The following is a 12,217-nucleotide window of genomic DNA, read 5'->3' as shown; positions in this document are numbered from 1 at the left end:
AAAAGGGAAATAAAATAGTTGAAGAAAAACAGAAGAAAAAAGAAGTAAAGGGAAAAGATGATAGTGAGATAATAAAGCAATGAAGAAAAGCCTCAACTTGCCACTGCTTTTTAATTTTATTGAGTAGTTATACTGTAGACCTAAGAATGTTTGTTGCTGGGTGTGAGACAGATTGGATTCCAACTGCTATTTTTGCACAGAGGGAGATTTTCACAAAGGCCAGATGAAGGCCTGGCTCTCCTTCACAATAAGTCCACTGACTCATTTTCAACCCAGCTATAGGATTTTATCAGAGCAGGTAGTTAATGATACAAATTCAAGCTGGTTTCATAACTCCCAAAAGAAAATGCTTTCTATCTCTCACAAAATTAAAGGTCAAGTGGCCCCCTCTCCCCACTGCTATTTACCCCACTGGCCAGTAGCACACGTGCATGCACACACACACACACACACACACACTTCCTTACATTTGGGGATTTAGGGGGCCCAAAACAATAATGAACTCATAAAACCCAGTAAAAGAACATTATATATTGATAAAAGAATCTATCAAGAAAATATACTAATTATAAATATGTACACACATAACATCAGAATCCCAAAATATATGAAGCAAAACTTGACAATTGAAGGGAGAACTACACATTTCTATAATAATATTTGGAGATTTCAGTATCCCACTTTCAATAACGGATATAGCAACTAAATAGAAGATCAATGAAGATATAGAAAACTTGAAAAAAGCCATAAACCCTTAAGGCCTAACAGAAATATAAAGAACACTAGACCCAACGACAGCAGAACACATTTTTCTCAAGTGCACATGGAACACTCTCCAACCAGGCTATATGTCATGCCATAAAACAAGTCTTGATAAACTCAAAAAGATTAAAATCATACAAAGTATCTTTTCTGAAATAGAAATCAAAAATAGAAAACAAGAAATTCACAAAAGTAGATATTGAACAACACATGCTTTAAAAACAAACAAGACAAAAAGAAATCACACAAAAAATTAGAAATTAAGATGAAAAAAATACAAAACATATCAAAAATTATGTGATGTGGTGAAAATGGTGCTTACAGGGTAGTTTATAGCTATATATGCTTATATGTAAAAAGGAGAAAGATCTAAAATCAATAACTTAAAGAGCTAGAAAAAGAATAGCAAACTGAGCCCAAAGAGAGTAGAGTGAAAGAAATAATAAACATTAGAGTACAAGTAAGTTAAAGAGAGAATAGAGAAGGAGAATCAACAAAATTGTAAGTTGGTTCTTTGAAAAGATCAACTATATTTACAGATCATTAGCAAGACTGATAAGGAAAAAAAGAAGATAAGACTCAAATTACTAAAATCAGAAATGAGAGTAGAGACATTACTACCAGCTTTAACAGAAATGAAAATCATCATAAGAAATAATATGAATAATTGTATCCCAAAAGAGTAGATAAGCTATATAAAAAGGACAAATTCCTAGAAACATACAAAACTACCAAAATTGTTGTTGTTCAGTTGCTCAGTCATGTCCGACTCTGCAACCCCATGGACTGCTGTATGCCAGGTTTCCCTGTCCTTCACCAACTCCTGGAGTTTGTTCAAACTCATGTCCATCAAGTCGGTGATGCCATCCAACCATCTCATCCTCTGTCATCCCCTTCTCCTCCTGCCTTCAATCTTTCCCAGCATCAGGGTCTTTTCTAATCAATCTGCCCTTTGCATCAGGTGGCGAAAGTATTGGAGCTTCAGCTTCAGCATTAGTCCTTCCAATGAATATTCAGGGTTGATTACCTTTAGAACGGGCTGGTTTGATCTCCTTGCTGTTCAAGGGACTCTCAAGAGTCTTCTCAAGCACCACAGTTTGAAGGCATCAATTCTTCAGTGCTCAGCCTTTTTCATTGTCCATCTCTCATGTCCGTACATGACTACTGGAAAAACCATAGCTTTGACTACATGGATCTTTGTAGGCAAAGTAATGTCTCTGCTTTTTAATATGCTGTCTAGGTTTGTCACTGCTTTTTTTCCAAGGAGCAAGCATCTTTTAATTTCATAAGTAAAGAGAATGGATCATTAATCAAAACACTCCTAAAAGAGAATTCAGCTTCCCTGCTGAATTCTATCAAACATTTAGAGAAGAGTTATTTAACACCAATTATCCTCAAACTTCACTTCATGGGAAATAGATGGGGAAACAGTGGAAACAGTGTCAGACTTTATTTTGCGGGGCTCCAAAATCACTGCAGATGGTGACTGCAGCCATGAAATTAAAAGATGCTTACTCCTTGGAAGGAAAGTTATGACCAACCTAGGCAGCATATTAAAAAGCAGAGGCATTACTTTGCCAACAAAGGTCCGTCTAGTCAAATCTATGGTTTTTCCAGTGGTCATGTATGGATGTGAGAGTTGGACTGTGAAAAAGCTGAGCATTGAAGAATTGATGCTTTTGAACTGTGGTGTTGGAGAAGACTCTTGAGAATCCGTTGGACTGCAAGGAGATCCAACCAGTCCATCCTAAAGGAGATCAGTCCTGGGTGTTCATTGGAAGGACTGATGATGAAGCTGAAACTCCAATACTTTGGCCACCTCATGTGAAGAGTTGACTCATTGGAAAAGACCCTGATGATGGGAGGGATTTGGGGCAGGAGGACAAGGGGATGACAGAGGATGAGATGGCTTGATGGCATCACCGACTCAATGGACATGAGTTTGATTAAACTCCGGGAGTTTGTGATGGACAGGGAGGCCTGGCATGCTGCAATTCATGGGGTCGCAAAGTCAGACATGACTGAGCGACTGAACTGAACTGATCCTCAAACTCTTCCAAAAGTGGAAGAGGAGGGAACATTTCCCAACTCATTCTATGAGGTCAGCATTACTCTGATACCAAAGCCAAAGGTATGACAGGAAAACTGAAGAACAATATTGCTTAGAAATATAGCTGCAAAAATCTTCAAGCAAACAGAATCCAGCTGCATATTAAAAGGATTAAACATCATGACCAAGAGGGATTTATCCCAGGAATGAAAGTGTGGTTCAATATACAAAAATTCATCAATATAATATACCACATTAATAGAATGAAGGAAAAAACATCATTTCAATGGATGCCAAAAATTATTTGACAAAATCCAACAAGTTTTGTGATTAAAAAAAAAAAAGACACTCAACAAACTAGGAACAGCAGGGAATTTCTTCTATAGTAAAGGACTTTTATGAAAAATCCATAGAGTACCAAACTCAATGGTGAGAGACAAAAAGCTGTCCCCCTAAGATTAGGAATAAGATGAGAATGTTCACTTTCACAGCTTCTATTCAACACTGTACTAAAATCTTTAGCCTGAAAAATTAGGTAAGGAAAAATTAAAAAAGGAGGCCAAGTTGCAAAGGAGGAAACTATCTCCATTGATAGAAGACAAGACTGTTTATATAGAAAATCCTAAAAAATCTTCCAAAACACCACTAGAATCAATAAGCAAATTCAGGAAAGTTGCAGGATATAAAATAAACACACAAAAATCAGCTGTATTCTTTTTTTCCACTTTATTTTTTTAATTGAAGGATACTTGTTTTACAGAATTTTGTAGTTTTCTGTCATACATCAGTAAGAATCAGCCATAGGTACACCTATGTCCCCTCCTTCCTGAACCTCCCTTCCAGCTATGTTCTTAATGAGCAATTCTAAAAGGAAATTTTAAAAAATTTCATGTTAATTAATTGTATTTTTGAATGCATACATGCATCGTAAAATTATTTTAGTGTACCTAACATTTTGAACTTATTAATGTTTCAAGAGATTTTTCTCCTGTCATTGTTATATAGAAAAAATTATATCCTTTGAATAGACTACGGCATGTTTATTTCTTTCTTTTTTTTTTTTTTAACTTTGGTCATTGTTTTAATGCTATCTTTTTTTTTTCATTTATTTTTATTAGTTGGAGGCTAATTACTTTACAATATTGTAGTGGTTTCTGTCATACACTGACATGAATTAGCCATGGATTTACATGTATTCCCCATCCCGATCCCCCCTCCCATCTGCCTCTCTACCTGATCCCTCTGGGTCTTCCCAGTGCACCAGCCCCGAGCACTTGTCTCATGCATCCAACCTGGGCTGGTGATCTGTTTCACCCGAGATAATATACATGTTTCTTTATAACATAAGTTAACTTGCCAATTTTAAAAATCAGGATACTGTGATTAACAAAAAAGAAACAATTTCATTTACAATAATATCAAGAAGAATAAAATACTTATGAATGAATTTAACTAAGGAAGTGCAAGAATTGTACACTGAAAACTACAAAACAACATTGAAAGAAATAAGAACTAAGTAAATAGAAAGACATCCTGTGTTCCTGTATGGGAAGACTTAATATTGTTAAAATAGCAATATTGAAAGGATCTAAAGAATCAATGCAACCTTCATAAAAATCTCAGTGACCTTTTTGCAGAAATAGAGGTTAATCTTAAAATTCATATGTAATAGTAAGGGACTCAGAATAGCTAAAATAATATTTTAAAAGAATGACAAATTTGGAGGACTCACACTTTGCAATTTCTAAACTTACTGCAAAGCAACAGTAAATGAAAAAGTGTGATGCTGGCATGGGGAAAGAAATATAGATTAAAGGAATATAATTTAGTTTTCAGAAATAAACCCATAGATGTATGATTAGAGCTCAACAGGGGTGTTGAGGCCATTCAATGAGGAAATAGTCTCTTCAACAAATGCTGCTGGGGCAACTGGAGAGTCACATGCAAAAGAAAGAAGATGTACCCTTACCTCCACACCATATAAAAATTGTAATGAAAATCAATCAAAAACCTAAATGTAAGAGCCAAATCTATAAAACTCTTAGATTAAAACCAAAGGCATAAATCTTCATGACCTTGGGTTTGACACTGGTTTCTTAGATAACACCAAAAGTATAAGTAACAAAAGAATAAAATACATGAATTGGATTTCATCAAAATTAAAGACTTTTGTGCCTCAATAGGCACTATCAAGAAAGTGAAATACAATCCAAAAACTGGAAAGAAATATATGAAAATCATGTATCAAGTCTACTATCCAGAATATATAAAGAACTCTTACAACTAAACAAAAAGACAAAAAATCTTGGCCAAAGGACCCAAACAGATATTTTTCCAAAGAAGAGCTACGAATGGTCAACAAGCAAATGAAAAGATGCTCTATGTCATTAGTCATCAGAGGAATGCAAATGAAACTACAATGAGATACCACTTCACACCCACTAGGATGGCTATAATTTTTTCTTTTTTTTTTATTATTATTATTTTTTTTCCAGTGGGTTTTGTCATACATTGATATGAATCAGCCATGGATTTACATGTATTCCCAATCCCAATCCCCCCTCCCACCTCCCTCTCCACCCGATTCCTCTGGGTCTTCCCAGTGCACCAAGCCGGAGCACTTGTCTCGTGCATCCCACCTGGGCTGGTGATCTGTTTCACCATAGATAGTATACATGCTGTTCTTTTGAAATATCCCACCCTCACATTCTCCCACAAAGTTCAAAAGTCTGTTCTGTATTTCTGTGTCTCTTTTTCTGTTCTGCATATAGGGTTATCGTTATCACCTTTCTAAATTCCATATACATGTGTCAGTATGCTGTAATGTTCTTTATCTTTCTGGCTTACTTCACTCTGTATAAGGGGCTCCAGCTTCATCCATCTCATTAGGACTGGTTCAAATGAATTCTTTTTAATGGCTGAGTAATAGTCCATGGTGTATATGTACCACAGCTTCCTTATCCATTCATCTGCTGATGGGCATCTAGGTTGCTTCCATGTCCTGGCTATTATAAACAGTGCTGCGATGAACATTGGGGTGCACGTGTCTCTTTCAGATCTGGTTTCCTCAGTGTGTATGCCCAGAAGTGGGATTGCTGGGTCATATGGCAGTTCTATTTCCAGTTTTTTAAGAAATCTCCACACTGTTTTCCATAGTGGCTGTACTAGTTTGCATTCCCACCAACAGTGTAAGAGGGTTCCCTTTTCTCCACACCCTCTCCAGCATTTATTGCTTGTAGACTTTTGGATAGCAGCCATCCTGACTGGCGTGTAATGGTACCTCATTGTGGTTTTGATTTGCATTTCTCTAATAATGAGTGATGTTGAGCATCTTTTCATGTGTTTGTTAGCCATCTGTATGTCTTCTTTGGAGAAATGTCTGTTTAGTTCTTTGGCCCATTTTTTGATTGGGTCATTTATTTTTCTGGAATTGAGCTGCAGGAGTTGCATGTATATTTTTGAGATTAATCCTTTGTCTGTTTCTTCACTTGCTTTTATTTTCTCCCAATGTGAGGGCTGTCTTTTCACCTTACTTATAGTTTCCTTTGTAGTGCAAAAGCTTTTAAGTTTCATTAGGTCCCATTTGTTTAGTTTTGCTTTTATTTCCAATATTCTGGGAGGTGGGTCATAGAGGATCTTGCTTTGATTTATGTCGGAGAGTGTTTTGCCTATGTTCTCCTCTAGGAGTTTTATAGTTTCTGGTCTTACATTTAGATCTTTAATCCATTTTGAGTTTATTTTTGTGTATGGTGTTAGAAAGTGTTCTAGTTTCATTCTTTTACAAGTGGTTGACCAGTTTTCCCAGCACCACTTGTTAAAGAGGTTGTCTTTTTTCCATTGTATATCCTTGCCTCCTTTGTCAAAGATAAGGTGTCCATAGGTTCGTGGATTTATCTCTGGGCTTTCTATTCTGTTCCATTGATCTATATTTCTGTCTTTGTGCCAGTACCATACTGTCTTGATGACTGTGGCTTTGTAGTATAGTCTGAAGTCAGGCAGGTTGATTCCTCCAGTTCCATTCTTCTTTCTCAAGATTACTTTGGCTATTCGAGGTTTTTTGTATTTCCATACAAATTGTGAAATTCTTTGGTCTAGTTCTGTGAAAAATACTGTTGGTAGCTTGATAGGGATTGCACTGAATCTATAGACTGCTTTGGGTAGAATAGCCATTTTGACAATATTAATTCTTCCAATCCATGAACACGGTATGTTTCTCCATCTGTTTGTGTCCTCTTTGATTTCTTTCATCAGTGTTTTATAGTTTTCTATGTATAGGTCCTTTGTTTCTTTAGGTAGATATACTCCTAAGTATTTTATTCTTTTTGTTGCAATGGTGAATGGTATTGTTTCCTTAATTTCTCTGTCTGTTTTTTCATTGTTAGTATATAGGAATGCAAGGAATTTCTGTGTGTTAATTTTATATCCTGCAACTTTACTATATTCATTGATTAGCTCTAGTAATTTTCAGGAAGAGTCTTTAGGGTTTTCTATGTAGAAGATCATGTCATCTGCAAACAGTGAGAGTTTCACTTCTTCTTTTCCTATCTGGATTCCTTTTACTTCTTTTTCTGCTCTGATTGCTGTGGCCAGAACTTCCAACACTATGTTGAATAGTAGTGGTGAGAGTGGGCACCCTTGTCTTGTTCCTGATTTCAGGGGAAATGCCTTCAATTTTTCACCATTGAGGGTGATGCTTGCTGTGGGTTTGTCATATATAGCTTTTATTATGTTGAGGTATGTTCCTTCTATTCCTGCTTTTTGGAGAGTTTTAATCATAAATGAGTGTTGAATTTTGTCAAAGGCTTTCTCTGCATCTATTGAGATAATCATATGGTTTTTATCTTTCAATTTGTTAATGTGGTGTATTACATTGATTGATTTGCGGATATTAAAGAATCCTTGCATTCCTGGGATAAAGCCCACTTGGTCATGGTGTATGATTTTTTTAATATGTTGTTGGATTCTGTTTGCTAGAATTTTGTTAAGGATTTTTGCATCTATGTTCATCAGTGATATTTGCCTGTAGTTTTCTTTTTTTGTGGCATCTTTGTCTGGTTTTGGAATTAGGGTGATGGTGGCCTCATAGAATGAGTTTGGAAGCTTACCTTCTTCTGCAATTTTCTGGAAGAGTTTGAGTAAGATAGGTGTTAGCTCTTCTCTAAATTTTTGGTAGAATTCAGCTGTGAAGCCATCTGGTCCTGGGCTTTTGTTTGCTGGAAGATTTTTGATGACAGTTTCGATTTCCTTGCTTGTGATGGGTCTGTTAAGATCTTCTATTTCTTCCTGGTTCAGTTTTGGAAAGTTACGCTTTTCTAAGAATTTGTCCATTTCATCCAAGTTGTCCATTTTATTGGCATAGAGCTGCTGGTAGTAGTCTCTTATGATCCTTTGTATTTCAGTGTTGTCTGTTGTGATCTCTCCATTTTCATTTCTAATTTTGTTAATTTGGTTTTTCTCTCTTTGTTTCTTAATGATTCTTGCTAATGGTTCATCAATTTTGTTTATCTTTTCAAAAAACCAGCTTTTAGCTTTGTTGATTTTTGCTATGGTCTCTTTAGTTTCTTTTGCATTTATTTCTGCCCTGATTTTTAAGATTTCTTTCCTTCTGCTAACTCTGGGGTTCTTCATTTCTTCCTTCTCTAATTGCTTTAGGTGTAGAGTTAGGTTATTTAATTGGTTTTTTTTTCCTGTTTCTTGATGTAAGCCTGTAAATAGCAAGTGTTGTTGAGGATAGAGAAATTGGAATACTGACACAGTGCTGGTGGGAATGCAAAACACTGCAGTCCCTATAGAAAACAGTTTGGCAGTTCCTCAAAAAGTTAGCCATAGAATTACCAAACAATCCTGTAATTCCCAAAAGAATCAAAAGCAGTGTTCAAATAAAAATGTGTACAGGAATATTCATAGCAGCACTATTCACAGTAGCCAAAAGGTGAAAATAACCCCAATGTATTCAATGAATGAATGAATACAGTGTGTGGTTTATCCATTCAGTAGGATATCATTTAACCACAAAAAGGGATGAAGTACTCATACAAGCTTTAACATGAATAAACCCTGAAAATATTCTAAGTGAAAGATTTGTTGTTGTTTAGTCATTAAGTTGTGTCCAACTCTTTGCAGCACTGTGGACTGTAGCCCACCAGGATCCTCTGTCCAAGGGGTTTCCCAGGCAAGAATACTGGAGTGGGTTGTCATTTCCTACTCCAAGGAATCTTCCTGACCCAGGGTGAACATGTGTCTCTTGCACTGGCAGACAGATTCTTTATCACGGTGCCACTAAGGAAGCCCCTAAGTGAAAGAGGTCAGCCACAAAAGGCCATTTGTTGTATGATTCTACCAACATAAAATATCCAGAATAGGGAAATCCACAGAGACAGAAAGCAGATTAGTGGTTGCCAGGGGCTGAGGAGAAGGGGAAATAAGGAGTGACTGCTTAATGGATATGATGTTTCATTCTGGGGTGATAAAAATGTCTAGAACTAGAAAGTGGTGAAGGTTGCACAACACTGTGAATGTTCATATTAAATACCACTGAACCATACACTTTAAAATGGTGAATTTTTAGAGAACAGCATCGAAACATGTATATTATCAAGGGTGAAACAGATCACCAGCCCAGGTTGGATGCATGAGACAAGTGCTCGGGGCTGGTGCACTGGGAAGACCCAGAGGGATCGGGTGGAGAGGGAGGTGGGAGGGGGGATCAGGATGGGGAATACATGTAAATCCATGGCTGATTCATGTCAATCTATGGCAAAAACCACTACAATATTGTAAAGTAATTAGCCTCCAACTAATAAAAATAAATGGAAAAAATAAAATGGTGAATTTTATGCTTTATTAATTTTACCTCAATTTTTTAAAACAATGAAAAATTCAGCTTTTAAAATTTTCACAGCTTACTGAATTTCAGGAAAGAGTTTGAAATGAAACTCCCCCTGCTTACATTGCTTAACAGACTCAAAACCAATTAGGCAAACTGTTACAGATAAAAATGTAGGAGAAAAAGTCCTGAATTGGGACTCAACCTAGTTCCCAACCTAGCTTGCCACTAATTTGCAGGTGACCTTGATAAAATCCCATCTTTCTGGCCCCCAGTTTCTTCTGTAAAATGACAGTGTATGTGGAGAGGGGTCGCTAAATTCTTTAAGGACCCTTTTATCATGGAAAATTTGATCATAAGTGAAATATTGGTTCACTGAAAGCAATACCAACAGTGCTCTGAGAACTTTCACAATTGTAAAGCTACTATTAGCTTTTCTAAAAACTTGAAAAAAAATTCTTCATTCTGTTCCTATTTACTTTTTAAAATTGGACTCAGTGGGGAAAATGCCAGGGTGGGATGATTTGAGAGAATAGCACTGAAACATGTATATTACCACATGTAAAACAGATAGCCATTGCAAGTTTGATACATGAAGCAGCCGGTACTCTGGGACAACCCACAGGGATATGATGGAGAGGGAGATGGGAGGGGGATTCAGGATGGGGGGGACACATGTATACCTGTGGTTGATTCATGTTGATGTATGTTGATTAAAATTAATTAATTAAAAATTATAAACAGTGAAAATCACTTTTCTTCTACAGTTCAATGAGTTTTGATAAACACACACAGTGATATACCCACTACCACAACAATTAAGATACCTAACAGTTCCATCACCCAAGAAATTGCCTTGTGCTCTCCCTTTGGAGGCAATCCTTCCCTAATCCCTGGTAACAACAGATCTGTTTTCTGTCCCTATGGATTTGTCTTTTTCAGAATGTCTTATCCTTTTTACAGTTACAAAATACTTATTGCAAAAATAGATCATATAGTAGAATTTATTTAGCTGATCGTCTGCTAATGGACATTTCAATTGTTTCCAATATTTTGCTTCAAAGGCTTTCAGATATTGAGCACTTATTCTGTGCCACGCCCCATGCTATAAATATATTTCCTTTATCCATTTGTTTATAATCATCCCCATAATGTTGCAAGGTACCCACAATTAACTCTGCTTTTCTAAAACAAACAACCAAAAAACACAAACCCATCTAACCAGAAGTTAAATAACTTGTCCAAATCACACAGCCAATAATTATTATGGGCTTGCCCAGTGGCTCAGTAGTAAAGAATCCGTCTACAATGCAGAAGACACAGGAGACCTGGGTTTGATCCCTGGGTCAGGAAGATCAAACCACTTTGGAAGACAGTTTAAATTGAACATATTCTTACCATATGATCCAGTAATTATGCTACTTTGCATTTATCAAAGTGAGCTGAAAACTTATGTCCATACAAAACTTGCACACAAGTGTTTATAGCAGGTTTATTTATAATTGCCAAAACTTGGAAGCAACCAAGATGTCCCTCAATAGGTGAAGAATAAACACACCATGGTACATCTACACAATAGAATATTCAGTTCAGTTCAGTCACTCAGTCGTGTCCGACTCTTTGTGACCCCATGAACCGCAGCACACCAGGCCTCACCAACTCCCGGATTCCACCCAAACCCATGTCCATTGAGTCGGTGATGCCATCCAACCATCTTGTCCTCTGTCATCCCCTTCTCCTCCTGCCCTCAATCTTTCCCAGCATCAGGGTCTTTTCAACTGAGTCAGCTCTTCACATCAGGTGGCCAAAGTATTGGAGTTTCAGCTTCAACATAGAATATTATTCAGCAATAAAAATAAATAAGTTATCAAGTCATGAAAATTACTGACCAGTATTCTTGCCTGGAGTATCCCATGGACAGAATAGCCTGGCAGACTACAGTCCATAGGGTCTTAAAGAGTTGGACATGACCGAAGCAACTGAGACACAGCACAATAATTATCACAGCAAAGGAAGAGTTCAAACTCAAATATAAGACACTCTCCTCAATCTCATTAGTACCTCCCCACATTCTGACACATAAATAAGGCCAGTACTATCATTCTTTGAAGACAAATAATATTTTAATATAGATTTTCTTCTTTTTTATGAATCAGTGTTGATACATTATTAACTGAAGTCTATAGTTTACATTAGGGTTCACTCTTTGTTGTACATTCTATGGGTTTTGGCAAATGTATAACAATATGGATCCACCATTACAGTATCATACAGAATAGTTTCACTGCCCTAAAAATTCCCTGTGCTCCACCTGTTCATTCTTCCCTCCCTCACCTCAAATTTCTGGCAATCACTGACCTTTTTTACTATTTCCATAGTTTTTACTTTTCCAGAATGTCATATATTTAGAATACTAGAGCACATATTCTTCTCAAGTTGACTTCTTTCACCTAGAAATAGACATTTAATGGGTTTCTGAGGCATTTATGAGTCTTCCTCATAGACCGATGTGCAAATCTCAAGCAACTGGCTTGCATAAGTGTCATATAAAAGGTTTCTTCTTTTGAGAGCACCAAATC

The 12,217-nt window shown here is 36.6% G+C and overlaps 1 protein-coding gene across 1 annotated transcript in view; it reads right to left on the bottom strand.

The window, feature by feature from the left end:
- The window catches only part of NEXMIF (neurite extension and migration factor), a 211,296-nt gene that overhangs the window by 84,291 nt on the left and 114,788 nt on the right, over positions 1-12,217 (bottom strand). The window lies entirely within an intron of this gene.

Source organism: Dama dama, chromosome X (genome assembly GCF_033118175.1).
Source record: "Dama dama isolate Ldn47 chromosome X, ASM3311817v1, whole genome shotgun sequence".
In the NCBI taxonomy this organism is placed as follows: domain Eukaryota; kingdom Metazoa; phylum Chordata; class Mammalia; order Artiodactyla; family Cervidae; genus Dama; species Dama dama.
Note: the sequence above shows the minus strand (reverse complement) of the source record. Positions and strands in the feature narration are given on the sequence as shown.